The sequence below is a fragment of the Heloderma suspectum genome, chromosome 3, assembly GCF_057233095.1.
Source record: "Heloderma suspectum isolate Gila_16-S chromosome 3, 16-S_ref, whole genome shotgun sequence".
In the NCBI taxonomy this organism is placed as follows: Eukaryota; Metazoa; Chordata; class Lepidosauria; order Squamata; family Helodermatidae; genus Heloderma; species Heloderma suspectum.
This window is the reverse complement of record NC_139460.1, coordinates 162,834,023-162,861,135: the sequence shown is the minus strand read 5'-3', so window position 1 is coordinate 162,861,135 and position 27,113 is coordinate 162,834,023. Positions and strand designations below refer to the sequence as shown.

Here is a 27,113-nt window from a genome sequence, read left to right as displayed (position 1 = left end):
TAAACCTTTACGTAGACTACCCAGGCCCAAATAAGGAACGCAAATGGTGGCGCTCATGGGCACCGCCATTTGCGTATGTGCTTTTTTTTTTTCAAAGTCACCCGTGATAGGCTACGTAACGATTTACATAGCCTATCACGGCTGACTTTGGAAATCTAGCCATGATAGGCTATGTAAATTGTTACGTAGCCTATCACATGTGTGTGTTTTTTTTTTACATTTACTTTTGTATTTCGCTGCCGGGGAGACGGGGCGCTTCTCCCCGGCCTGAATTTCGGCTGGGCGAGGCGGGGCGGGGCGCCTCCCCCCCTGGCCTGAATTTCGGCCGGGCAAGGCGGGGTGCCTCCCCCCCAGCCTGAACTTCAGGGGGAGAACCAAAGCGCCTCCCCCCCACCACGAAGCAAGCTGCGGGACCAGGTAAGTGACTTTCGTACATCCCTACTAGGGATGTAAGGGCTCACTCTAGCTCAGTTTCCCCGGGCACTTGCCAAAGCAGTGCCCCTGCTTGTACCCCCCCGGACCCGTGCTCGGGCCACTCACAAGCTTGGCAAGTTCCCCAGGCTCACTGCGATCCTGTTTGGTGAGCACCTGCGATGCTGTTTGGTGAGCACCCGCCATTTTCGCGCCAAGGAGCAAAACAAGGAGCATCTTGGTGAGTGCAGTCCGAGCGCCCGCAACATCCCTAGATATAACATTGCACTGTATGATGCTAAACATGCAGTTCATGAAGCACCTTCCAATCCCCATTTGGGAATAAAGCCTCTTTAAATGCATTTTCTCCTGACTATACCAAATGCAGCAGTTAGGCTTTTGCTGCACTGCCATGTGCTTACTCATCATCTAACAGCATGAAACTCCTGTTAATGATGATTCAGCTTGACCAGGCCTTCACGTTGGTGTGAAATAAAAGTACTTTGAATTTTACTGTCTTGAAACTTGCAAAATAGATTACAGTGTGTAATCAAAGCTGAACAGTGACATTTCCCCAGCGTTCTGCACTGTTGCCATACCTTATCAGTCACAGCAATATCCCTCCAAGGCTTCTGCTCATGTATGAAGGGAAGAACAGATTGCCTTTAACACTCCATGCATTGGCTGATTCACTATTTTTTCATGTTCAACTAAATATGAACCTGCAAAGGTTTGTTGTTGGTTTTTTAAAAAAACCAGTTCCAATGAATTGCTGCTTGCTTGAGCCTCAGACTGGCTTTGGACATTACAAAGAAGTGTTGCCAGATGAATGAGCTAGTGACTGAGCGCAGTTTTGAGGCTTATTTCACACCTTCAGTAACACGGGGCAAATCAGGACAGCATTGCTTGTCACCTTCCAAACCAAATGCACTAGCCATGTACTGTGGCCAGCCAGGTGCCTGAACCCCCCCCCCCACACACACACACACACACATGCACGCACACACACACGACAGTTAGAACAATCCCAGGAATGGTTAAATCTGCAGAACTGTTAAATGTGCAGTCTTATACAAGTGTTATAATCTGTAGGTATGATCCATTTCCACATGAAACAGACAGAATGGGCAAATAAGTCAATTTCTCCCCCATTTTTTTTTACTCTCAAATTCTCTCTCAGCCAAATATGAAAAGCGTTGTGAATTTTGGTAATTTATTCAAACAAAGTAATCAAAATGAAAGTCTCATCCATCTGCACCAGCCAAATTCAATAGGTACAGCTATGGCCAGCACGGAGAGGGCGATGATATATTTTCCTTCCATGTACCTGTTAAAAAGAGGAGGACCCTGTCAGAAAAAAAAAAAGAGGTTGGAGCCCTGAAGTGCCACAGGGATTCAAACCCAGACTTTTTAGACATAAGCACTTAAAGCCCTGGGCCTGGATAGATGAATCTGACATCTGTCAGATTTGGTTTCTCCCACATTCAATTTTTTAAAATCTGAAGTTGGTTTGTCCTGAATATGGAGAATTTTGCTAATATTGGTAAAATCTAGGGATGTGCAAACCCACCCCTGTCCAGGTTCCTTGGGTGCCTGCCCAACCCCTGCCCCTACTCTCTGGTCCCCAGACCACGCTCGAGCCCCTCCTGTGCTTGACAAGTAGCCCACACTCACCCCACTGGCCTCCTCGAGTTCCGTGGTTGCCATTTTTTGAAAAATAAAATGGTGATTGCAAAAATGTGCATATTTGCGTATGTGTGAAAATGCGCACTTTTGCGAATGTGAATATTTGTGTATGAACAAAAATTCCCATCTTTGCAAAAAATGCACATTTTCACATACACAAATATGTGCATTTTGTGATCACCATTTTAATTTTCAAAAAGTGGTGACTGCAGAGCTCATCAAGGCCACCAGGGTGAGTGAGGGCTGCTCATTGAGCATGGGCAGGGGGCGAGTGGGGGCAGGAGCTTGGCAAGCAAGGCTCGGGGGTACAGGCAGGTGGGGTTCTGCCAGATTCCCGGATGGAATCAGGCGCCCATGCCATCCCTAGTAAACTCTTATCAAAACTGAACTGAAACAAAATTCTGATGTATCCCTATATAGAAATGAACGCATAGGGGAAGCAGTGACTCTGGCTTCTACCTCTATGCATTCATCTGAATTTGTGCAGACAGCCTATAATAAAACAAGTAGAATCGATACCCTGGAAAAATGGAGGGTACTGATCATGTCTATGGGAGTTGATAAGCAAAGTCTATTGACCACAGAGGGTGGGGCCAATGTGTGCATCCCCAACTCTCCACACCTGTATGAATTCACTTCTGTCACAAATAGACACCTGAACATGGATACAGGATGCATCACATCAGGTTCTTAGTGGAGCAATTAGCTCAACAAATGGGAAAATCAAAGCACAAATCCATTGGAATGGGGATGTGAAAAGCTTCTACTATTGAAATAAAAGTTAGCTATGCCACCTTAGCGCCTAGGATGCTGTTGGCCATAAATACACATTTAATCATAATTGTTGTAACAATGTGCATGTATAATAAATAAATACTAATTGGTCTTTTATTGTCAGAATGAGGTGCAGGAGATAATTAGGACTATTGCTGTAATTGCTGAGGAAATGTGATATGTTTTAAAACAAAAGAGTTCTGCTGAGTTTTCTAATGATTTATAACCCAAAAGATCAAGAGTGCATACCAGTTTTCTTTGCTTTTGTCAGCAGAATTTTAGAGCTCAATCCCCCCAACAGCTTTATAAAAGTAGTTGGTGTCACCAAGAGGCCAAAAGTCAATTACACGCCTGCACAACTAACTGCAGACATGAGGCTTTATGTGCAATGCAGTAGTCGCTTAACATTACAATATAATGCAGCCCATTATCAAAGGCTTCTGACATTACCTTCCTAGAACTTGGTTGATGGGTGTGTGTTTTTAATTCAGAAGAAATGCAAAAATGTATGTTAAAGTGTTCTTATAGCACCTACAACTCTGAGAGGCATCCAATGTTAGTCTAATGTCTGTCCCATTCATTTTAATGTGTCTGCTCTATGTAGGGCTACCACTGGATACATCCCACTGTCCGGTAGGGATCCAAAAGGCGACTTGAGGTTCCTTGAAGGGACTGTGTGGAATCAGTGGAATTTTTCCAATTTTCTTTGAGCCTCTGACTGCAATGCTTCATCACAGAAATGGTGAGCAAGTAGGTCTTCGCGCATGTAGGGTTACTGCCACCGTCACCATTGTCTGGACAAGTCCTAGGTCAACTGTTTATAGGGATGTGTGAAATGACTCACCTGTTTTGTTTCATGATATCCGCGGTGGGGGGGAGGTGTTCCATCCCTCCCCCCCAAATCCTCAATGGGGGGGAGGCAATCCATTCCTCCCTCCTGGAATCCTGCCCAGCCAGCTCTGCTCCGCGGCCAGGCCATGGAGCTGCCAGCTGGGCCAACCCATAGTGGGGCCTCCAGCCGCTGCCAGGCTGCTGCGGATGCAAATGGCATCCTGAGTAGGGGACGCCATTTGCATCCCTATGGTTGCCCGTGATAGGCTATGTAAATATTTGCGTAGCCTATCACAGCTAAAGCAGGGACGCAAATTGCGTCCCCTACATCATTTGCATTCCTGCTTTAGTTGCCATAAGCTACATAAATATTTACATAGCCTATCAGGAGAAAACGGGAACGCAAATGGCATAGGGGACGCCATTTGCGTCCCTGCTTTAGCCGTGATAGGCTACGTAAATATTTACATAGCCTATCATGGGCTACCATAGGGACGCAAATGGTGTCCCCTACTCAGGATGCCATTTGTGTCCACAGCAGCCTGGCAGCAGCCGGAGCCACCACCACCGCCACCACCGCCGCCAGTGCCGGAGCCACAGCCAGAGGTAGGTAGGCTCCATTTCGCAGGGCTTTCGAGGGTGGTGGGGTGGGTTGCTCCGTTCTGCCACAGATTCCAGGGGAATGAATTCACTGGAATTTGGCCCCCCTGGGAACCATGGCGGAATTCTCTAACATCCCTAGGCGCATCCTTGTGTTAGCCATGATAGGCTACATATGTATTTATGTAGCCTATCATGGAAAAATCGTGAAGCAGACGCGGCCACCATTCGCAAAGTATGTTAAAGTATGGCACCACGTAGGTGCTCTGTTTCGTGTGCCTTTTGCAGGTTAGTGGGGCAGGGGGGTTTGTTCCGCCACGGATTTCCAGGGGCCGAATGCACTGGCATTCGGCCTGAGATTCGTGGCGGAATTCTCCGCCATCCTTAAAACTAAAACACTTACCTGGTTTTGTCCATGGACATCCGCAGTGGCGGGGGAGGAACTCCATCCCTCCCACCGAAATCCTCAACCAGGGGGGAGGCGATCCATTCCTCCCCCCCCCCAGAATCCTGCCCAGCTTGCTCTGCTCCGTGGCCAGGCCGCAGAGCCGCCGGCCGGGCCACCCCGCAGCAGGGCCTCCAGCCGCTGCCGGGCTGCTGCGGACACAAATGGCATTCTGAGTAGGGGACACCATTTGCGTCCCCATGGTAGCCCGTGATAGGCTACGTAAATATTTACGTAGCCTATCACGGCTAAAGCGAGAACGCAAATGGTGACCCCTATGCCATTTGTGTTCCCATTTTCTCCGTGATAGGCTACGTAAATCACTGGGTAACTATCACTGGGTAACTTTGGGCCAGTCACAGACTCTCAGCCCAGCCTACCTCACAGGTTTGTTGTTGTGAGGATAAAATGAAGAGGAGGAAGAGGATAATGTAAGCCACCCTGGGTCCCTTGCAAGAGGAAAAAAGGGTGGGATATAAGTGCAATAAATAAATACATAAATAAATAAGCTGGAAGCTATGCAGAGCTGAGCTCCCAGGCCCCAAGCTTCTAGGGTTGTACGAAAGTGACTTACCTTTCGCAGATTATGCTGATGGTGGGGGGGGAGGCGTTCTGTCCCTCCCCCTGGAATCCTGGCCAGGGGGGAGGCGCTCCGTTCCTCCCCCCAGAATCCTCGAACGGCCGGCTGTGCTTGGCGGCAGCTCCGTGGAGCAGCCGGCCAGGCCCGGCCAGGCCAGAGCCGCCCGCAGCCAGATTTCTGGCTGTGGAGGGCTCTGGGTAAAACAAAAACAAAACAAAACCCCAAACACGTACGCAAATGGCGGTGGCTATGGCCACCGCCATTTGCGTTCCTTCTTTTTGGCCGTCTTAATCTACGTAAATATTTATGTAGACTATGACGGCGAAAATAAAGGGGAATGCAAATAGCGTAGTGGGCGCTATTTGCATCCCTTTTTCATTCACCATTTTAGTCTACGTAAATCTTTACGCAGGCTAAAACGGCGAATCAAAAGGGGACGCAAATAGCGCCTGCTATGCTATTTGCGTTCCCCTTTATTTTCGCCGTCATAGTCTACATAAATATTTACGTAGATTAAGACGGTAAAAAGAAGGAATGCAAATGGTGGCGGCCGTAGCCACCGCCATTTGTGTACGCAGTTTTTTTTTTTAAACCCACCGAACCATAATAGGCTACGTAAAGATTTACATAGCCTATCACATCTTTTTTTTCTTTTTTTTTAAACCTAGCCATTTTAAACAAGCCTGGAAATGGTGGCGGTGGCAGCTGGTCGGAAGACCAGCCGCCACCGCCACCGAAGCCACCGCCACACCTGCTGCCAGAGCTGCCCGGAAGATCTGCCCCAGGTAAGTCTCATCCCGGGGGGGATCTGTGGGGGGGCGGGGGGGTGGCAGGCTGTTCCGCCATGGAGTTTGGGGGGCCGAATGCACTGGCATTCAGCCTCACTGAGATCCGTGGCGGAATTCTCTGACATCCCTACAAGCTTCCCACGATGGTACTGGGTCCTAAATCATCCTGCCCTAACTCTGAATCAGACTCTGGCTTCAAAGCCACAGGGCCCACAGCAGCACTTGGGCCAGGCCTAACATCAGGGGAGATTTTGCATCACCACTCTCCCTGTGGTAAGGAGAAATGTAGAGAAAAAGCTACAGGGAGTAAGCGGGTAAGTATGTGACACCCGCTCCCTCCCAAGGTCCACTTCCCTTCTTTTCTGGCTTTGAATCCCAAGAGAAATGTGGCTTCAAACTTTGGGGAAACTAAACATCAATAGATAAGGAAGGCAATATAATACTGGATGTCTTTGCATCAGAGTTTCTGAACAATTAAAAGCTATACTGAAAAGACTTCTCTACATGAAAACAGATTTTTTAGATTTTTAAAAAAAACCTGTCTGTCCTTTGCTTTTTCTCTCTATTTCCATAGTACTGGGTACAGTAACAGGCTCAGGATATAAGGGGGGAAAGGGAGGTTTCAAATTTGTAGTATCTTATGGGTAATGATTTAATAGTCTCTGTTGTTTCTGTCTGCTTCTTGGAGAACAATGTCATCTCTTTATGACAAGAAAACTATGCAAAAGAGAGTGGAAACAATGCATATATTCACCTTTCTGTCCTTCTCTTTTGGAATATTTATTTATCTCCTTATCATGTCTCTAATTCATCTGACTGACTGCTTTTTGTCTGACCCATTCAGTGCACACACTTTGTCTGACCTCACTGTCTGGAGATTGCTTCAAAATGACAAATGAAACAAGGCACCGTCCGCAATACATAGCACGTCGTCCCTGACTTATGTATTGCAAAAAAACAAAAACAAAGTGAAGGCTGTAGAATACAACTAAAAACAATCCTTCCAATAGACAAGATAGAAATCAATAAGATAACGTATAATGATGATGATTTTAGTGATTAGCCATATGCATCACAGCTAATGGGGAAATACTGTATAGTCAAAATGACCAATGAGTTCTACAGTTGGCAAAGGCTAGACCTGTGGCCAATTTTTTATTTTTGTAATTTTTAACTGGCAGGGCTCCTGCTGCTTTGACAGATACATGTGAAGCAGAAAAACAGCAGGGGAAGTTTTTTTTTTTTTCTGAACTCTGCCATAAAAAAACCACAGGAACAGTGTAAGGACAAAACATGGCAACCCTAGTTCAAGCACTTTTAAAAGTCACTTCAAGCACCCGTCCTAAACAATACTGTTACTGTGTGAACAGAAATGGAGCTATGCTTCCATAACATTACTTTCCCAAATTTTGCGATGCATTTCTTCAGTCAAAAAATGTGCACAAAATGCAAATACAGGGGAAATTGAGCACAAAAATATGTTTATATTAGTGAAAATAATGTACAAAACTGGGTTAGGGGAATTTTGGAATGATAAGGAAAATTGCTTGGAAAAATGCATATAAGTTTTAAAGAAAGGGTGCCTCCTGTCAATTTCCTAACTCCCATCTACAAGATGGCAGATGACTTATGGCCCTTTAGCCACACCCCTGCTAGAAGCCCCACTCCTCCTAGAAGCCTTATCTCTGGTGTATCATGTGCCCACTTTATGAACTTATCATGTGGCAGTGCACCAAAAGGAAGACCCCTGACATACATTGGGGATGGAATTACCCCACAGGTGTCATGGCCAACCTCTCCCGAGGGGGGACACAGCCATGTATAGTTATGTCCCATCCCACAGACCAATAGGAAAAGTTTTAGCCCCAGAAACACTCTTTCCCACCAGCCAATCAGAAGTGGAGCAGTCAGATTTCATAGACACAGCAATAGGATTGCTCTCTCCACGAACCTGAAAAAGAATTGAGGGAACCTGACCATCCTTTTTTAAATTATATAATAGGAGTTTTTAACAACAGATCCTATAAATGTTTTCTTGCATCTTTAAATAAAAAGTCTGGGTAAAATGTTTCATTTCAAAACTTGTGAAAGTTTTCCTTCCCTCACTTAAAAAAAAAAAAAGTGTTACAAAAATCCTGGGTTTAATCTCATCAGGCAGCCTTTACATTACAAAATGTAGCCAGGGCATGGTGGGAATGTATGTAGCCTTGGCTGAAATGCCAGGAGTTGAAAAAAAAGAAAAGAAAAGAAAAAGAAAAGGTTGTTATTATCTGTCATATGCACTCTTGCATGTAACTGTTATTAGGAAAATATTAACTGTGTAAAAGAAAAAAGATAAAAACCCAGAACAACCTTTTCTGTACTTAAAAAAATCAACTTCTGCTGGCATTTCAGCCATACTGTCTGTTTGGCTTCACAGTCCCTTGCACTGTTGAGAAACTGTGATAGGGTAAAGGGTCTGTCCTACCTACATACAGCTAAATGTGTAATAAATGGTGTTCCCCAGAAAAAGGAAAAACAGAGGTTGTTAGATAGGTTAATATAAAACTCCATCTATCAGAGGGGTTGATAATGCTTTGCAAAGAACTTTGCACACACAAAAATCAACATTGTATATGGGGATTAATAATACAAAGTCTACCTTACAGGGTTGTTGAAGACAATTAAAATAATGGAATGGTTCTTTGATGTAATTTAATTCAGGTCTTGCATTGTAGAAGCATTCATTTTAGAAACCCTAGCAGTATTTTAAATGTGGCTAGGGTGAAGGGCCGGATTTACAGGCAAGCTTGTAATATGTTTTAAAATATGTTCTCAAAATAAAACTGGTGCTCTGCAGAAAAAGAGAAGACTTAGCAACATTTTTTTTCATTTCCCTATCTTATGTTGCCTATCTTCAGATGTATGAGACAGTCCTGACGTAGTTCTCTGAAGGCATTTTAAAAATTGCCCTGAGGAAGGCCCAAATAATTTTTATTTATTTATTACATTTATATCCCACCTTTCTTCCACTGTGGAACTCAAGGTGCCTACATATGGTTCCCAGGTGGTCTCCCCTCCAAGCACTGACCAGACCCAGACCTGCTTAGCTTCACCATGGTGGCTGTCTCATGTGTCTTCAGACCTGGGACCAAATAATAATTATATATTGGGCCCAAACACATTGGGCTTTTAAAAAAAAATAAGGGCATATCCTAAGGGCATAGATGGCTGCCTCCAAACTCAGAGGCGACCGACTACACAATGCAGGGCAGATGAAGCACAGAGGGGGTCTTCTCCTCTTCTCTCCAGCCACCCTGCGTTTGTGGCTAGATGGACGATTTCAGCTGTCTAACTGGGGGGCCCTCAGAGTGGGGGGAGTGGCCAGATGGCACATAGAAAGTGTCGCAACAGTGCTTCTGCTGTCCCAGCCCCTCCCCGCCCCTGGGAATGCCCCCTTTTCCCCTGCTTTCACTGCTCTTCTGAGCACAGATCCAGGGATGAACTGTGCCTCCTATGAGGCAGCGGTGGGGTGGACAGAGAGTCAGTTTTCTGGGAGCTGACCTCAGAGCACTGGCTCCAAGGTCAAACTGAAAAATCCTACAGCTGTCTAGCCGCTATCTAGTGGCCATAGGATTGTGCCCTAAACTATATTTCCACCAGCCTCCTTGAGACAAGTTCTCTCTTTTTGGATCTCCTTTAGTTTCACTAGACTTTCCAGGATCTTGTGCAGGCAGCTGCACCATTTATATCAGGCTCCTAGAAATTGATGAGGTTCTATAAACTTTAAGCATCCAGTGACCATTCTGCAAGCTTCAGATAGCCCCAAAGCCTCCCGAGGTAGTGGGAAAAACCAAACATTTACCTACACTACAGGATTCTGTAGTGCCACATTTCCTATCCCCCTGCGTTTGTCAGGGTTCTAAACCCCTTACTATTGGTACATGCTGACATGATGAGTTCATGGAGGAGAGACATGACCCCTGTCAGGTGATCCTTCCATCTGGGGCTAGGGATGGCAGAGAATTCCGCCACGGATCTCGGTGAGGCCGAATGCCAGTGCATTCAGCCCCCCAAAATCTGGCGGAACGGCCTGCCCCCCCTGCCCCCCCCGCGGATCCCCCCAGGACGAGACTTACCTAGGGCGGATCTTCCGGGCAGCGGCAGCTCCGGCAGCGGCTGCGGCGGCTGGTCTTCCGACTGGCTGCCGCCGCCGCCATTTGCAGTCTTGTCAGGGTTTTTTTTTTTTTTACAAGACGTGATAGACTACGTAAAGACTTATGTAGCCTATCACGTCTGGCTTAAAAAAAAAGTGTACGCAAATGGCGGCGGCTACGGCTGCTGCCATTTGCTTTCCTTATTTTTGGCCGTCTTAGTCTATGTAAATATTTATGTAGATTAAGACGGCGAAAATAAGGGGAACGCAAATAGCGTAGCGGACGCTATTTGCGTTCCCCCTTATTTTCGCCATCTCAGTCTACGTAAATATTTACATAGACTAAGACAGCCAAAAATAAGGAACGCAAATAGCGGTGGCCATAGCCGCCGCCATTTGCGTACCTGAGTTTTTTTGTTTTTTGTTTAAGCCAGGCGTGATAGGCTATGTAAGTCTTTATGTAGCCTATCACGGCTGACTACAGGGATGCAAACAGCAGCGGCTATGGCTGCCACCATTTACGTCCCTGCTAGCCAGCGGCCGGATGTCTGGTTGCTGGCGGAGCCAGCTGGCGGCTCTGCAGAATCCCCGCTGAGTGGAGCCGGCCGGCCAGGATTCCGGGTGGAGGGACGGAGCGCCTCCCCCCCCCCAGCAGAACCCGGTGGAGCCAGGTAAGGGGAGTTTCGTACATCCCTATCTGGGGCAGGACTTCTGGAGGTGGGGCTTTTGGAAAGGGTGGAGCTTCAAGCAGGGCCAGAAATCATCCACCATCTTGTGGGCAAGGTTTAAAAGATTGACAGGAGGTAGTCTTTCTTCACTAGTTCTTATATATTAAGAAGTGCACTAAACAACCATATATTAGGAAAAATGTTCATGGAAATACTTACAAAAGTTTTGTGTGGACTTAAAAAAATAAATAAATCACACACTGATGTGAAAAGAGGATCAGATGAACTTAATGAGAAACTGTGCGATATGAAAACAGACAGATTCACCCATCTGTACTCTGGATTAGAAATTGTAACATTGAAGCACCTGGATTCCCCCCCTCCCACTTTAAAAACAAATATTCAATCACAAGATGCAGTAGTGGCCACTCATTTAGATGGCATTAAAAGAGTTTAGATGGGAATTTAGACACAACCATAGAGCGTATGTCTATCATCATTGATTGACAGATCAGTGTTAGCCACAATAGTTCAATTGAGCTTTCATGTACACCAGGGGTGCAGCAGAACCAAATTAGTCGGGGAGGGGTGAACTGCTCCCTACCAGACCTTCCCTGGCTGGCTGAAGTCAATGGGATGGATGAGTTTTCTCAGAGTAAGCTGCTCTGAGATCCTTTTTTTAGCTGAGAAGTGGGACAAAAATACTTCAAATAAATAAAATGATGTCATTCCCCCCTCCCATTTGGTGTTTCTCCATGCCTCTCAGCATAGAAAAAGAGATGGTTTTGGCTGGTGCTGGAGCCTTTGTGTGTTTCTGTCCCATTGGGGGCAGCAAGAGTCCAAGTCCCTGGCTTCATCCAGCATCCTTGTGCAGCTAGGGATGTCAGAGAATTTCTCCACGAATCTCGGGGAGGCCGAATGCCAGCGCATTCAGCCCCCCGAAATCAGTGGAGAAAGTCTACCCCCCCTGCCCCCCCCAGGATGGGACTTACCTTGCTCGAATGTCCCTGGCGGCGGCGGCTCCGGCGGCGGTTCGGCAGCGGTTCGGCGGCAGCGGCGGCCGGTCTTCCGACCGGCTGCCGCCGCCGCCATTTCCAAGTAAAACAAAAACAAAAACAAACAAACGTGATAGGCTACGTAAATGTTTATGTAGCCTATCACGGCTGACTTTGAAAAAAAAAAAGTGTGTACGCAAATGGCGGCGCCCACGGGCGCTGCCATTTGTGTTCCTTATTTTGGCACGTGTAGTCTATGTAAACATTTATGTAGACTACGGCGAAAATAAGGGCAACGCAAATAGCATTGCCCTTATTTTCGCCGTAGTCTACGTAAATGTTTACATAGACTACATGTGCCAAAATAAGGAACACAAATGGTGGTGCCCATGAGCGCCGCCATTTGCGTACGCGCTTTTTTTTTTTTAAGTCAGTCATGATAGGCTACATAAACATTTACGTAGCCTATCACGGCTGACTGCAGGGATGCAAATGGCGGTGGCTATGGCCGCCGCCATTTGCGTCCCGGCAGGAGACGAGGTTTCGCGGCCGGAGGGATGGAGCGCCTCCCCCCTGGCCAGAATTTTGGCGGGGAGGGATGGGGCGCCTCCCCCCCGGCCAGAATTACGGGGGGAGGGACAGAGCGCCTCCCCCCCACCGCGAAGCAAGCTTCGGGATCAGGTAAGGGACTTTCGTCCATCCCTATGTGCAGGCAGTCACTCTTCCCAGCACCAGCCAAATCCCCTCCAAAGTCCTGTCCCTGGAGGAACCCAAGGAGGCTCTATGGGCAGGATGCAGAACTTCTGTGGACCAAATTAGGCTCTGCATTCCTGATGTACAGAGAAACAACATGCCCCTGAATAATGAGATGGTGGGGAGACAAACAACTGGGGATGGCATTTGTACCCTGCTTGTGAATCTTGGGAGACATATGGATCCTTTGAAAACGGAATGGGGAAAAGTAATAGGTCACTGGGAGAGCACATGTTTGGCATGCAGAAGGTTCAGTTCCCTGGGACCTCCAGGAATGGCTGGAAAAGACTCAAGTTTGAAATCCCAGGGAGTGTTCATACTAATGTGCTTCCAAAGATATGTGGATACTTTTGGAAGCAGGATGCTGGACCAGATGGACCTTTGGTCTCATCCAGCAAGAATGTTCCTATCTGTGCTACACCAAATTTCTGTGGTGTTTGTGTGTTTTTATGCAAAGTTGATGTTTCTAAACGTGCGAAAAGGTTCACCAAAGAAAAGCCCTACTTTCTACTCTCTCATGCCTTAGCCATTGTTTCCTGATCTGTTTCTAATTATCCTTACTTGGAAGAGCTTCTTCAGGTTGTGCTTCTAGCCAATCAGGGATCATATAATTAACATGATGACATCACAGACCTGAATAACCAGATTTGGTGACAACAGAGAGGGGCAATGGAGGCTGTATTGGCTGTGCAGTCATGCATAAATACCTGAAATGGTAAAGCTATTCACAGACATATATATGTACTGTTTTAAAAATGCAGAAAGAAGATACCACTGTGAACATTTTCATAACTTCAGATGCGTGTCCTCCAAATTCCCAGAAATGCGGGAGGTGCATATTTTGAGGGGCAAAAATATTCATTAAAGTCATTAAAGTTTGGCTCAGCAGTAATTCCTATGTTCTTATGTCTCCATTTGTCAATATGGCAAATATTGAGAAATGACAGATAAAGGAAATGGCACAACTAAAATTACCTATGATGGATTTCATTCATTCATTCATTCATTCATTCATTTCATTTCTACACCGCCTAATACCCAAAGCATGTATGTATGTGCGCACATCTTCTATCGTATAAATAAATCTGTTACTATGAAAGAGAAAAGTATCATAAACAGTAAATGCTCTTTATCACCCAGACTGCATCTTACTTGGGAGTAAGTTGAACTGAACACAGTTTACTTCTGAGTAAACATGCATAGGATCGCTCTGTAATTTTCTTGTTCACTCCCCCATAGTCTACATAACTGTGTCAATTTCCCATCAGCTGGAAGCATATACTGCTCTCAAAGGCCTGTGTCCTAATCTTCTTGAAGTGTCGAGCAGATCTGATGAATACCACTAATTGCATCAAACAATGCTTTCAGTGCAGGTTTTGTTTTTTGGGTTTTTTTTTACATTTTTCCTTGAGAGCTCTTTTAAATAAATAATAAAAAAGAGATGAGTGGACTGTGAGAAGTGTCTGCCTTACAGAGCAACACATATGTAAATATCGATGCTTTCATCAGCTGTATCCATCAGGGTTATATTTTAATGCTGATCATAGCTCTACATGCTGTAATAAAATATACAGCACCAGTTACAGAATAGGCATCTGCTCTAAATATTGACTATTGAGCTGAAATGCACCTGCCTGCTCTGGAATTTACAATCCCTGAGGAGTACTCTGTGTATTGCTGAGGAATCCTACAGTTTGTCTCTAACTACTGTTTAAATATCTAAGAGCTTGCTGAAAATTAATTTAAAAGAGAGAGAGAGAAAGAGAGAGAGAGAGATTAGTGATAGCAAACAGTATTTCTCAATAGGCTATTCTTAACAAAATGGCACAGTATATTGAAAAGATAATTATATTACTGAAGGCTGATAGTGATAGGGAGTTGTTACAGTGATTCAAGATGCATCTAATACTTGGCAGGACTTGGTGTTTTGTTTTGTTTTCTTTCAGCTCCTTCCTTGACCTTCAACTCCAAGCCACTCATGCCTTTCCTTTCCACCTTTTGTCCATCTTGTTGATTTATAGTTAAAAGTGGTTGGATCAGAGACACAAAACTAGAAAGGTGAAGTATTTTGTGTGACTGAACTTCTGATGGTGCAAATAATATGCAGACTTTGAAACCCTACTGACATTTTAAATCAGAACAATCTGCAATAGTGTGTCACAGTGTCTTCAAAAATTTGCATACACCTAGATATTGTTGTATGTATGTTGTAGCTTACATTACTAAAGAATTTCTTAATACAATCATTACAATGTATGTAAGTCTCAGCTAGACATCAACTACTCTACTCCAGACACTAGTTAGTAATAATAGGGATGGCTGGATCTGTTAATTTTGTTGCTCTTGGTTTCTCATTTATCCAACCTTAAGTTTATGTCCCAGTACCCATAAGCTTGCAACTTTAAAAAAAACAGGTCCACAAAAAAATTCATATACATTTTTGTGTGCATATATCTGAACATTTTTGTATGCAATTTTGCCTAATGTGTTTTGCTAGCAGTTTCCCTTAATATAATGTTGTTTTGTGCATTTTCTAGTAATATCTGCATTTCCATATATAAGAACAAAATCGGCTTCCTAAAATACTTCAGGGAAAAAGTCCCCATTGGTACCCATGGGGGCTTTTTTCTTAAGTCTCCCAGCCACGCTAGGGGTGGGGTGGGTATTTTGGCTCCAATCATACTGGGGGGGAGGAGAAATAATCCTCCCTACCCATGTGCCCCTATAAGAATTCCTCACCCCACCATTATGCACTGCAAGGAAAACTTGATATGTAGTTGCATGCTCTGTATTAAGTAAACTTCAAGTCTGGCCTTTAGTGCTATAGACAGATCTAAATAACAGCTCATATGATTATTTTTTTGTCCCAGCAGCCCTTGGTACAACCTGAAATCTGTTTTGCATCTATCATGGTCTAATCCAGGGGTAGGCAGTGTGGCACCCACAGGCACCAGTGTGTCCTCAGAAACCTTCCTTGGTGCCTGCTGAGGTGCCCTCTCCCTCCTACTTTTTAATTTAATTTTATTTTTAATTACAAACTTTCCTACTTGCAGCTGGGATTGCTTTAAAGCAAAGGAGCGCTTCTAGCTGCTCCCATCTTCTTCGCCCATGAGTGCCTTTGGGTCAGATGTGGGGCTCAGAGACATTCTTAGGAAATGAAAATGGCACGTGGCTGCCAGCTGACGTTTTCATCTGCAGTGCACCCATTTTGTGGTGGTGCCCAGGACAATTTCTCAAATTGTGAAATGTGCCCAGTGGCCCAAAAAGGTGGCCTAGCCCTTAATCTAATTAAGGCTGCCTATTGCTACCTGAACTCATCTTAAGATAGTTATTATAACCTGCAGACTTTGGGCTTCAGCACCAGGCTCAGCATTTGCTCACCCTCCCTGGTTTCACTTCACAATCAGCCTAAAGAAGACTTCTTTAAAATTAGTTCTGAAGAACTTGAAAGCTTGCTCATTATTTTGTGATAATTTTGTCGGTCATAATAAAGGTATTACTTTCAGGCCGGACCAAGCTGCCCCACTTCCTGCACTGCCAGCAGCCGCTACTCACTCACAAGACTTAGCAAAGATTTGCAAAACTTGACCAAGTCTGTGGTGAAGTATTGCAAGATTTGGTGACATTTGGGGAAACCTGGGGGGGGGCTACATAAAGCCTCTCCCCATGTGGTCCAGCCTCAGTCGGTGGGTGATGGCTGCCCAGTCAGGTGCTACAGGCTACAGCTACCAGTCTAGCCAGAGGCTGGTGGCCATAGAGTCCACTTTGGGCTGCAGTTACCCTCCCTCCCTCCCTCCCTCTTCTGTTTTACATGTGGCAGCTGCTACACTCCAATCCAAATATTGGATTGCACTCCACCACCAGTGCTGCACAGCCCAGCTGGCAGTGTGCATAGAGTGGTGGGGTCTGGAGCAGTGCGGGAGCAATGCTCCATGGCCCAGCAAGATGCCAGCCTGGCCGTGGAGTGCTTGGCCAGGCAGCTGCTGCCAACAGTGGGAGTTTGAGCATAGCTGCAGTAACTGGCTCATTCTGATGGAAAGCCACCATGATAAGCCCCCGTTCTCCTCAAAAGCAATTCACACCATTTTAGTCCCCACCTTGAAAAACCAAGATCAACCACCTGTGAATGGGGGTGGTGCATGGGGGAAGCCATTTCTGGTTAGCCCACATGATCTGCCTCACCCAGATTCACACACAGCTATGTGAGGATCGTATCAAAGAAGAGCAGCTTTCCTTCAAGGCCTCAGGTGAAGGGCTCCACGCATTCCCTATGTTCCGAACATCAGGTCCTTGGAGCACTGAGAGACTCTCAGCTACTTTTATGTACACGCACGCACACACATATGGGTAGCTGCCAGGGTAATTGCAAACATCCAAAGGAAACAACCCAAAAAAGATGTAGATGTGTGATGTGTGTAACGATCCATGGAGAAACTTAAAATAACAGCATTCTTATTATGCTAACGTTCTACATTATGCAAAGTAATACACAGACACCAGAATAATATCAGCTTCTTTTAGCAGTTAAGATCTAATGCCTTATATAAGCAATTTGCAAAGACACCCCCCCCCGCCGCCACCCCCGTTCTCACATACACATCTATTAGGTTGAAGAATGTGAATAGAGTGCCTTGGGGAACCAAATGCTTCCCCCTATATTGTGGCCTTTTAAGAAACAGACATATTATTCTATCTATACCACCACTCGGGCACTAGTCTAGTCTGCTCCAGTGTCATTAGGATAATGTGATAAGTGTTTAATGGCCAAAGATAATCCACGATGGACTGAAACACACACATGCATGCACACAAACAGACTTTAGTTCTGACCTTGAACAACTGCTTTCTTCTGATGATACAGCCTTCATCAAAAGAATGAAGAAAAACAAACGGAGGAGCTGAACATCACAGCTCCCTGGGATCCTTCTGCCCTTATCTTTAGAGTTCTCATGACAGCTTGGTTGCATCTGCATTGCAAAATGCTACCTTTGGGGAAAATCAGTGCGACAGCATAATATATTAAGTGCAAATATTTGATCACCGCATAGGAATTTGTCGTGCCCAAGATGTTACATTGTGTGGGTATGGCCTACTCTGTGTGGCAATGCCTTAAATGGTCCCAAATACAGGTTCACAGGCATGGTTGCCAATCAACCAGTAATTAACAATTTTCTAGAGGGGGAGTCATATTAGTCTGGTGCTGAAGCTCAGTTAGTTTTGCTGCAGTAATTAATAGTGTCTCTCAGGGAACCAGTATGGGACTCTAAAAAGCCAGCAAAGCCCAGATTCTGCCAGACTCTACCCATAGCCCACTACCTTGCCCTGACTCTTGCTTCACCTCCATGACTAGCAGCATTTTGTAAGTCAATAGCTGCCAATCAGAAAGAAACATAAATTTGGATTACTCCTATCAGGAAATTCACTCCTGTAAGAAAAGGACTTAAAACCCAAGAGAATGTTCACCAGCCCCAATGGGTCATCTACCACTTATCGCATACCACCTTGCTATACATTTCTTACATGTGTGCTAGTAAATATTTGTGGCCTGATGGCCCTAGGCTGTTGTAACTTACATTTCGGAAGTGTGACTTGTTGTCCTGCATATTTTGTGTGCGTGGAAGCCAACACACTACCCACCTCACCACTTCAAGGAACACTTAAACGCCACTAGTCAAAGGATAGATGGAAAGCATAGAGAAAATCAAATTCATTGTAGACCAGGAGACCTAGATAGAAATCCTGACCTGACCATGGAATTCACTGTGTAGCCATAAGCCAATCATACTAGTGCCCTTTGTGCATTAATTGTGCAAATGAGTACCACGTCATTAAAGGGGAAGTGGGGCCCCATGCTGGCCTTGCTCCTGAAGTTCCATAATTCCCCATCCCCAAAGGCCATGTTGAGTAAGGGCATCTGACAAGGGGAAGCCTATGCATGTACACCTCTATGCACATATACCTTCATGGGAGCTGGAACCCAGATTGCACAGGGATGGATGAATCTGTCAACTTTGGTTTCGCTCAGCTTCTCATTTTTTCCAGTCTTGAGTTTGGTTCCTGCCGAACTTTGAGAATTTTAAAAAAATACTTTGCATTAACATTCATACATATGTTTGTGATGCATGTGCTTTTATATGCAATTTTGCCTAACATACACATTTTTTGCAAGTGATACAATGCAAAAATTTCATTATTATAAAAAAACCACATTATTTTCCCTGATACACATATTGTTGTGTGCACTTTCCTGAACGTGCATTTTTTGATGGGAAAACTCCACTGCAAAATGTGGAGAAGTGCAAATTTCGAAGGATAACTAAATATCAGTTCACATATTGGTCCGAAAGTGCAAAATTAAGTTAGTTTGCATTAATATGCTAACGAAACAAATTTCTCCCACATTTCTAGTTCCAGCTCCCATGAAAGTCTGCACACCTTTTCCTTCTCAGATGTCCACACTTGGTCCATGGATTATGGGGCCAGGCACAGTGCAATTTTGGGAGTGGGACCACTGAGACAGCCTCACTGCCCCTTTGAATGCATGAAGGGGGCTTGCCTCTTAGCCCAATTCACTAAGGTTGTTGCAATGATGAAATGGGGAAAGCCAAAAACACTGTCCTCAGCTATTTGGATGAACAGGAGGGCATAAGTATAAACACACACATTTGCACACAGCTACTATTTGCCTGTTGTTTGGATTAATACAAAATCGTAAAACAGCTGCAAGTCTCAGTGGAATGGAAACCCTTATGCACTGGTACTTTTGCATATCTGTGTGCATTTCTGCTTCCCAAAACAGTAATATCATTTCACCAGGAACAAGGCATGGTTTTTGTAAAATGAAACAACAAATGCCAAAAGGGAAATGGAGTTTCTCTGATGTGTAAACAATGATAGAATCCAATATCAGCAATCCAAACATTCTATTTTCTGGCATCTAATTATGTGCAACAGCACTAATAATCTGACATGAACTGTTGGCCTCTGAATTGACACCCACTGCCCTGACATAACCTGGTTTAATAGAGGACAGCTGCAGGCCATGTTCGAGTTTCACAATCTCATCTGGCACTTAGCAATATAACTACATACTAGTGGCAAATCAGGATGTGTTTAATTTAACTCTATATATACTGGCTTAAGTTGTTTGCAGATCGCTGCCTGTACTACAATTGACTGTGCAACCACAGAAGGCAACTAAACTGCTACTTAAAATAAACAGGTGTATTATATTATTTGTATATATCCATTTTATACAACCACCATCAGAGTACATAAAAGTTCATTGCCTGAAATAAATGAAAGACTTAAGTCACATTAGCATCCTATCCTTTCAGGAAAATTACTGAAAACATAATCATTCTTCCATGTGTCACACACATGAAGGGGCTTCACACATAGAGGGTCAACCCCACTGGCCCATTCTGACATTGCGCCTGGCTCTGTCCCACCCTTTCAGCAAATGATCCTGAGCCCTCAAGGGGTGTGGACCCAGGTGAACAGGCACAGTGTTGGGGACAGGACCAGCGGCAGGGCCCTGCTACCCTTGAATTGCATGGAGCCACTTCATAATGCATGAAGGGGGTAATCTGCCTAGTTTATTTAAACCCCAGAGCAGATGTGTGCCCCAAAGTAGAACAACCTTGGTTCTGTGAGCTAAGGCAGCTCTCCTCAAACTCTTGACCCAAACCAAAGTATACTTCTCTATCACTTTGTCACGTTCCTTCGTCCTCTTCCTCTGCAATCAACACACTCCAGGAAACAAGGCTTCAGGCTACACTTCTTTATTAGTTAACAACTAGCTTCTTTACAAATGCAGATTCTAGGCAACTCTCAGAATGCAATGAAACAGCTAATCCATACATCTATGAATATCAATAGAGGAGATGAAGTGGAAGTTAGAGAAGTTGCCAGCAGTCTGGGCAAGAACTTCTCAGCCAGACTAGCTTTGCAGGGATGCCCCTCCCTTAGAGTGGTTCCCTCCTACATGGGCTTCCATGAGTGGCCACCCTGGTGGAGCATCTGAGCCCCACCCCTAACTTTTCCTGCTTCACCCTGTGACAGACCCTAGCATCCCTCAAATCATGCCCCTTGCTTTCCTCCTCCTCAGAGCCCTGGGTTCTCATGGTGGAGGAAAGGGGTGTGTGTGTTCAGGCTGGGCCATCTGTGCGTCAAGGTCTTGGGAAGAAAGCCTTGCCATATCTGAGCTCACTAGGGAGGGTGCCTCTGTTCTGGCTGTTCCTAGGGATGGCAGAGAATTCCACCACGGATTTCAGTGAGGCCGAATGCACTGGCATTCGGCCCCCCGAAACCTGTGGCGGAATGGCCTCCCACCCCCCCGCCACCCCGCAGAATCCCCCCAGGATGAAGCTTACCTGGGGCGGAGGCAGCTCCGGCGGCAGCTCCGGCGGCTCGTCTCTCGACCGGCTGCTGCTGCAGCAAATGGCGGCTGTCATAGCAGCTGCCATTTGTGTCCTTCCAGGCTGCCATGACAAAAAAATGGGAACGCAAATGGCGGCGGCTACAGCGGCCGTCATTTGCGTTCCCTTTTTTTTTGGCCGTGATAGGCCACATAAATATTTACGTAGGCTATTACGGCAAAAGAGAGGGGTGCAAATGGCATAGTGGCTGCCATTTGTGCCCATCTCTTTTGCTGTAATACGCTACGTAAATATTTACGTAGCCTATCACAGCCAAAAAAAAAAGGGAACGCAAATGGCGGCCGCCATAGCCACCGCCATTTGCGTTCGCTATTTGTTTGTTTTTTTGCCGTGATAGGCTACGTAAATATTTACGTAGCCTATCACGGCAAAATACAGGGACGCAAATGGTGGTGGCTACGGCAGCCACCATTTGCATCCCTGCAGTCTGCCCAGCGGCTGGATATCTGGCTGCGGGCGGCCCCGGCCGGCAGCTCCACAGAATTGTGGCAGAGTGGAGCCAGCCGGAGAGAATTTCAGGGGGAGGGACGGAGCTCCACCCCCCCCTCCGCAAATGTCACCCTTCGAAAAGGTAAGTGACTTTCGTGCATCCCTACTGTTCCCCTTCTGAAACGGAATCTGAGCTGACAGACATTGTCACATGCTCAGAGATTCATTCCTGACAATTTCACTGAGAACATTTGAAAACGAACTACCTGAAGATACCAGAAAAAAAAATGTCATGGCATGAACCAGGGGTGTCATACTTCTTTAAGTGTGAGGGCTGAACTGAATTTCAGGGAAGCTCTTGGGGGGGCAGGGCCAAAGGCAAAAGGGGAGGGGCTGAAATGCCAGTATATTGTAGCTTGAAACTCTTCCTGCCAGGAACTAAGCCTCCAGAGAGGCATGTCGACCTTTCAGAATGGGAAAAAGACCACACAAAAAACAGGAAACCAGCAAATGATTTAAAAAAAAAAAAAACAGGTGAAATGGGGCAGGGCATAGAGAAGGGGATGTGGCTTTCTGGGGAACCCTGGAAGGCCCAAATGGGATCCAATTGATCCAGATGTGGCCTGCAGGCCGCATGTTCAACACACCTGGCATAAACAAATGTATGATACATATGAACAGGGGTAGGAGTAAGAGTTACTTGTACATGTGGACACATGGTCATTTGTACCTGCACAAAACATCAAAAAGGAAAAAAATCCAAAAGCGCCTCTGAGTATAGACTGTAATAATTATTTATTATGCAGATCTATAAAAAAGTAATGGACTATAAAAATGTTTATTATGCAGATCTCAAAAACGCTCAACATGTTTCGAGATGAGGTCTCTTCCTTAGGACCAATTGATCCCTTAAACAACCCCGCTTCTATTTCTGTTGGAATTCTGACAGCCCATAGAACACACGAATTCCAACAGAAACAGAAGCAAGGTCATCTAAGGGATCAATTACTGCTGAGAATGGGACCTTGTCTCAAAACATGTTGAGCATTTTAGAGATCTGCATAATAAACATTTTTATGGTCCATACTCAGAGGCGCTTTGGGATTCCCCCCCCCCTTTTTGATATTTTGTGTGCACAGCTTCTTCCCTCTCGGTTTTCTCATTGTGCCTGCAATCACCCCTTGTGCAGAAATACTCTTTGCACATAACAGACACTTAAGCTGCATTTTAGTATATCCTCTCTGCAACCCTTTTGCAAGCTTTTTCTTTTTTTTTCTTTTTTGCTCAGCACAAAGCATAGGCACTTATATCTGAAAGTGAATGAGGGCTGCATCATCCTGAAGACAGGAGGAAATATCACATGAATGCTGATCTGTATTACCCAGGAGATTCCAGAAAACGTATTGGATCATAAAGCCTCAGTGAGTGCCTGAGCTTGAGATTTATTACAAGGCTCTGCATTTCATCCACAATCAAATGAGCTGACCAGCAGATTTTCTCTTTGACTGAATCCCCTTGACAGGGACACTTGTTTTAGCTGTATTCAGGGCCAATGGCAACATTGCTCAAGTCCTAAAACAAAACAAAAAAGGAGAAAAAGAGAAGCCAACACAAGGGAACTCCTACCATCAGCTCCTGAAGATATTGCTAACAGACTGGTTGAATTTGGTGGAGACAGCCTCTATTACAGATTCCCAGGAGCTCCTTAAAGATCCAAGCACCCTGAGGAGAAGGGAAGAGAGGGGAAGCACAGACCAGGAACCTCATTGCATTTGCATCCACTCCCAGTTAGGGATGGCGGAGAATTTCTCCACGAATCTTCGAGAGGCCGAATGCCAACGCATTCGGCCCCCCGAAATTGGTGGGGAAATTCTCCGCCGGCCCCCCGCCCCCCCCCCAGGATGGGACTTACTGTGGCCAAACGTCCCTCTCAGCGGCGGGTCCCGGTGGCAGTTTGGCAGTGTTTCATCGGGGGCGGGGGCGGCGGCCAGTCTCCCGACCAGCTGCCGCCACCGCCATTGCAAAAAAAAAAAGTAAATTAAAAAAAAACACACACCCATGATAGGCTACGTAACAATTTACGTAGCCTATCACGGCTAGATTTCCAAAGTCAGCCGTGATAGGCTACGTAAATCGTCACGTAGCCTATCACGGGTGACTTTGGGAAAAAAAAAAAGCATGTACGCAAATGGCGGCAGCCCATGGGAGCCGCCATTTGCGTACGCGCTTTTTTTTTTTCAAAGTCACCCGCGCTAGGCTACGTGACGATTCACATAGCCTATCATGGCTGACTTTGGAAATCTAGCCGTGATAGGCTACGTAAATCGTTACGTAGCCTATCACGGGTGTGTGTGTGTGTTGCTTTTTTTTTTGCGGCCGGGTAGACAGGGCGCTCCTACCCGGCCTGAATTTCGCCGGCGAGGGATGGGGCGCCTCCCCCCCGGCCTGAATTTCGGCCGGGCGAGGCGGGGCGCCTTCCCCCCCTCGCCTGAACTTCGGGGGGAGAACCGAAGTGCCTCCCCCCCACCACGAAGCAAGCTTCGAGAACAGGTAAGGGACTTTTGTCCGTCCCTACTCCCAGTCATAGTGGTCTGTGTGTACACACACACACACACACACACACACACGTTAAATGCATTGAGCTGAGGGGAAAAAATGGTAGTACAAATGTTTTAACTAAATAGTACATTAAGCTAACCATTCTGGGGGAGGGGACTATTACACAGAATAACAGCTGCAGTAGGGATGATCTAACAATTGATTTAAGTAGCTACTTATAATGAGACATGTAGCAGCATGACAAGCTGTGTATCTGAAGCAGTCCACTGATATGGGGTTGGCCAGGTTTTTTTTTTCACTAGCTTTCACTAGTTCACCAGTTTTCACCAGGTAAACCATGAGAGGAAGGGCTTGTGGTGGCATGGCAAAGCTCACCAGAACTTTGTGGAAAGTTGCTTCAAAGCCAATGGCTTTCAGAATGAAGTCCAATGGGCTGCATTTTCAAGAGGCCAGCACACCACTGTCTGCGCATGTGAATTCGCATGAAGAATCAGCGGCACCCAAAAATACAGTCAATGCTGCATTAAGCATGAGGAGGGTGTGTGCTGTTAGCAAGCCAGCTTTTGGAGTCCTAAACCGAAGTAGGTGTATAAAAACTATGCATGGAATGCAGAGGTGTTTGTTTCCTCCCTCTGTCTCTCATACAATATGGGGTCACCCAGTGAAGCTGATTGGCAATAAATTCAAGATGGACAAATGGAACAGTCTCTTCACATAGACCTGGATCTGGACTAAGCATTTAGTTCCCATTTAAATCAATGGAACTCCTTGAATTAAGTCATAATAACTTATCCCATTTGTTCCGATGGGAACTAAGTACAACCCTCTTAATCTTAATCTAACACATAGTGAATGATTTATTTAATACCATTAGATTGGGGATATGATAACTAAATAGACACTCTATAGTCAAAGGCAGTGCACCACTGAAAACCAGAAGCTGGGAACAAACAACAGATGACAAATGGATTTCATTCCCTGCTTGCATGTGATGAGATGCATCAAGATGGCCTCTGTGGGTACAGAATGCTGGACTAGACAGACCCTGTCAGATGCAGGAAGGTGATGGTTATGTTCTTATGTTCCTTCCAAATGAAGGACTTAGCTTGTTCTGATCATGACTTGAGGGGCAGGGGCAGGGTGCTGTGGTCTACAGGAATTCTGTCTCCCTGACTAGGATTCTTGTTCATTCAAGTGCCAATCTTGAGTGCTTCTACTTTGTGTTGGGTCCCTGGGACAGATTAGGAATTCTGCTGGTGAGCCACCTACCCTGCTACCCATCAGTCTCCCTGCCTGAGCTGACAGAGGTGGTCTCGGATTTGGTTTTGAAGACCTCTAGAATGATGGTTCTGGGGAATTCAACTTCTATGCTGAGGTTATCCTGGAGTGGCACAGGACTTCATGGACACCATGACAACCATAGGGCTGTCTCTGCATGTCATTGGCCCAACACATGTAAGAGGATACACACTTGATTTGGTTTTCTCGATTGGGCAGGAGGATGGTGATATGAAAGTGGGGGAATTAATCTCTGTCCCATTGTCATGGTCAGATCACTTCTTTTTGAGGTTTAGACTCTCAATGGCCTTTCCACTCTGCAGGGGTGTGGGACCTACTAAAATGGTCCACCCATGGAGGCTAATGGATTCCAATGGATTCCAGAGGGCTCTGGGGCATTTTCCTACTGGTATGGCTGGTGCTCCTGTCAAAGCCCAGGTCACTCTGTGGAATGCAGAGATGACTCAGGGAGTTGACATGATCATGCCCAAGCACCCTCTCCCTCTGAGCAGATCCTGCAGGCTCCTTGGTATACATCTGAGTTGAGAGCAATGAAGCAAAAGGAAAGACAGCTAGAACAGAGGTGGAGGACAACTTGTGCCGAGTCTGACCAAACACAGGTTAGAGCTCATTATCAAGCCTACTCTGTGGTAGCGGTTGTGGCAAAGGGAGTTCTTTTCCACCACCACTGCATCTTCCCAGTGTCATTATTAGGGATGGCGGAGAATTTCTCCCCGAAACTTCGGGGGGCCGAGCGCCAACGTGTTTGGCCCCCCGAACAAGTTTCGGGGAGAAATCCTCCGCACCCCCCCCGCACCCCGCACCCCCCCCCCGGGACGGGACTTACCTTCCCTGAATGTCCCTCCCAGCGGCGGGTCTGGCTGGCGGTTCGTCCGGTGTTCGAGCGGGGCGGGAGCGGCAGCCGGTCTTTCGACCGGCTGACGCCCCTTCGACCGGCTGCCGCCCCCGCCATTGCAATGAAAGAAAAAAAAAACACGTCCCCTGATAGGCTACGTGACGATTCACGTAGCCTATCACGGCAAGATTTGCAAAGTCAGCCGTGATAGGCTACGTGAATCGTCACGTAGCCTATCACGGGTGACTTTAAAAAAAAAAAAGCGCGTACGCGAATGGCGGCCCCCATAGGGAGCCGCCATTCCCCTTCCTTATTTGGTCGCTGTAGTCTATGTCAATGTTTACGTAGACTACGGCAAAAATAAGGGCAACGCAAATAGCGTTGCCCTTATTTTCGCCGTAGTCTACGTAAACATTTACGTAGACTACAGCAACTAAATAAGGAACGCGAATGGCGGCTCCCTATGGGGGCTGCCATTCGCGTACGCGCTTTTTTTTTTTTTTTTTTAAAGTTACCCGTGATAGGCTACGTGACGATTCACGTAGCCTATCATGGCTGACTTTCCAGATCTAGCCGTGATAAGCTACGTGAATCGTCACGTAGCCTATCAGGGGACGTTGTTTTTTTTTTTTTTTTACTTTCGTGTTCGCGGCCGGGCGAGGCGGGAAGCCTCCTCCCCGGCCTGAATTTCGGCCGGGCGAGGCGGGAAGCCTCCCCCCCCGGCCTGAATTTCGGCCGGGCGAGGCGGGAAGCCTCCCCCCCCGGCCTGAACTTCGCGGGGGGAGCAGCGAAGCGCTCCCCCCCACCGCGAACAAGCTGTGAGAAAAGGTAAGTGACTTTCGTCCACCCCTAGTCATGCTCCCCTTTCAACACTCAGAGATTTT

General features: G+C 46.1%; 1 protein-coding gene across 1 annotated transcript in view; it reads right to left on the bottom strand.

The window, feature by feature from the left end:
* PCDH9 (protocadherin 9) overlaps positions 1 to 27,113 on the bottom strand; it is a 1,250,417-nt gene that overhangs the window by 824,731 nt on the left and 398,573 nt on the right. The gene's annotated exons all lie outside the window — the stretch shown is intronic.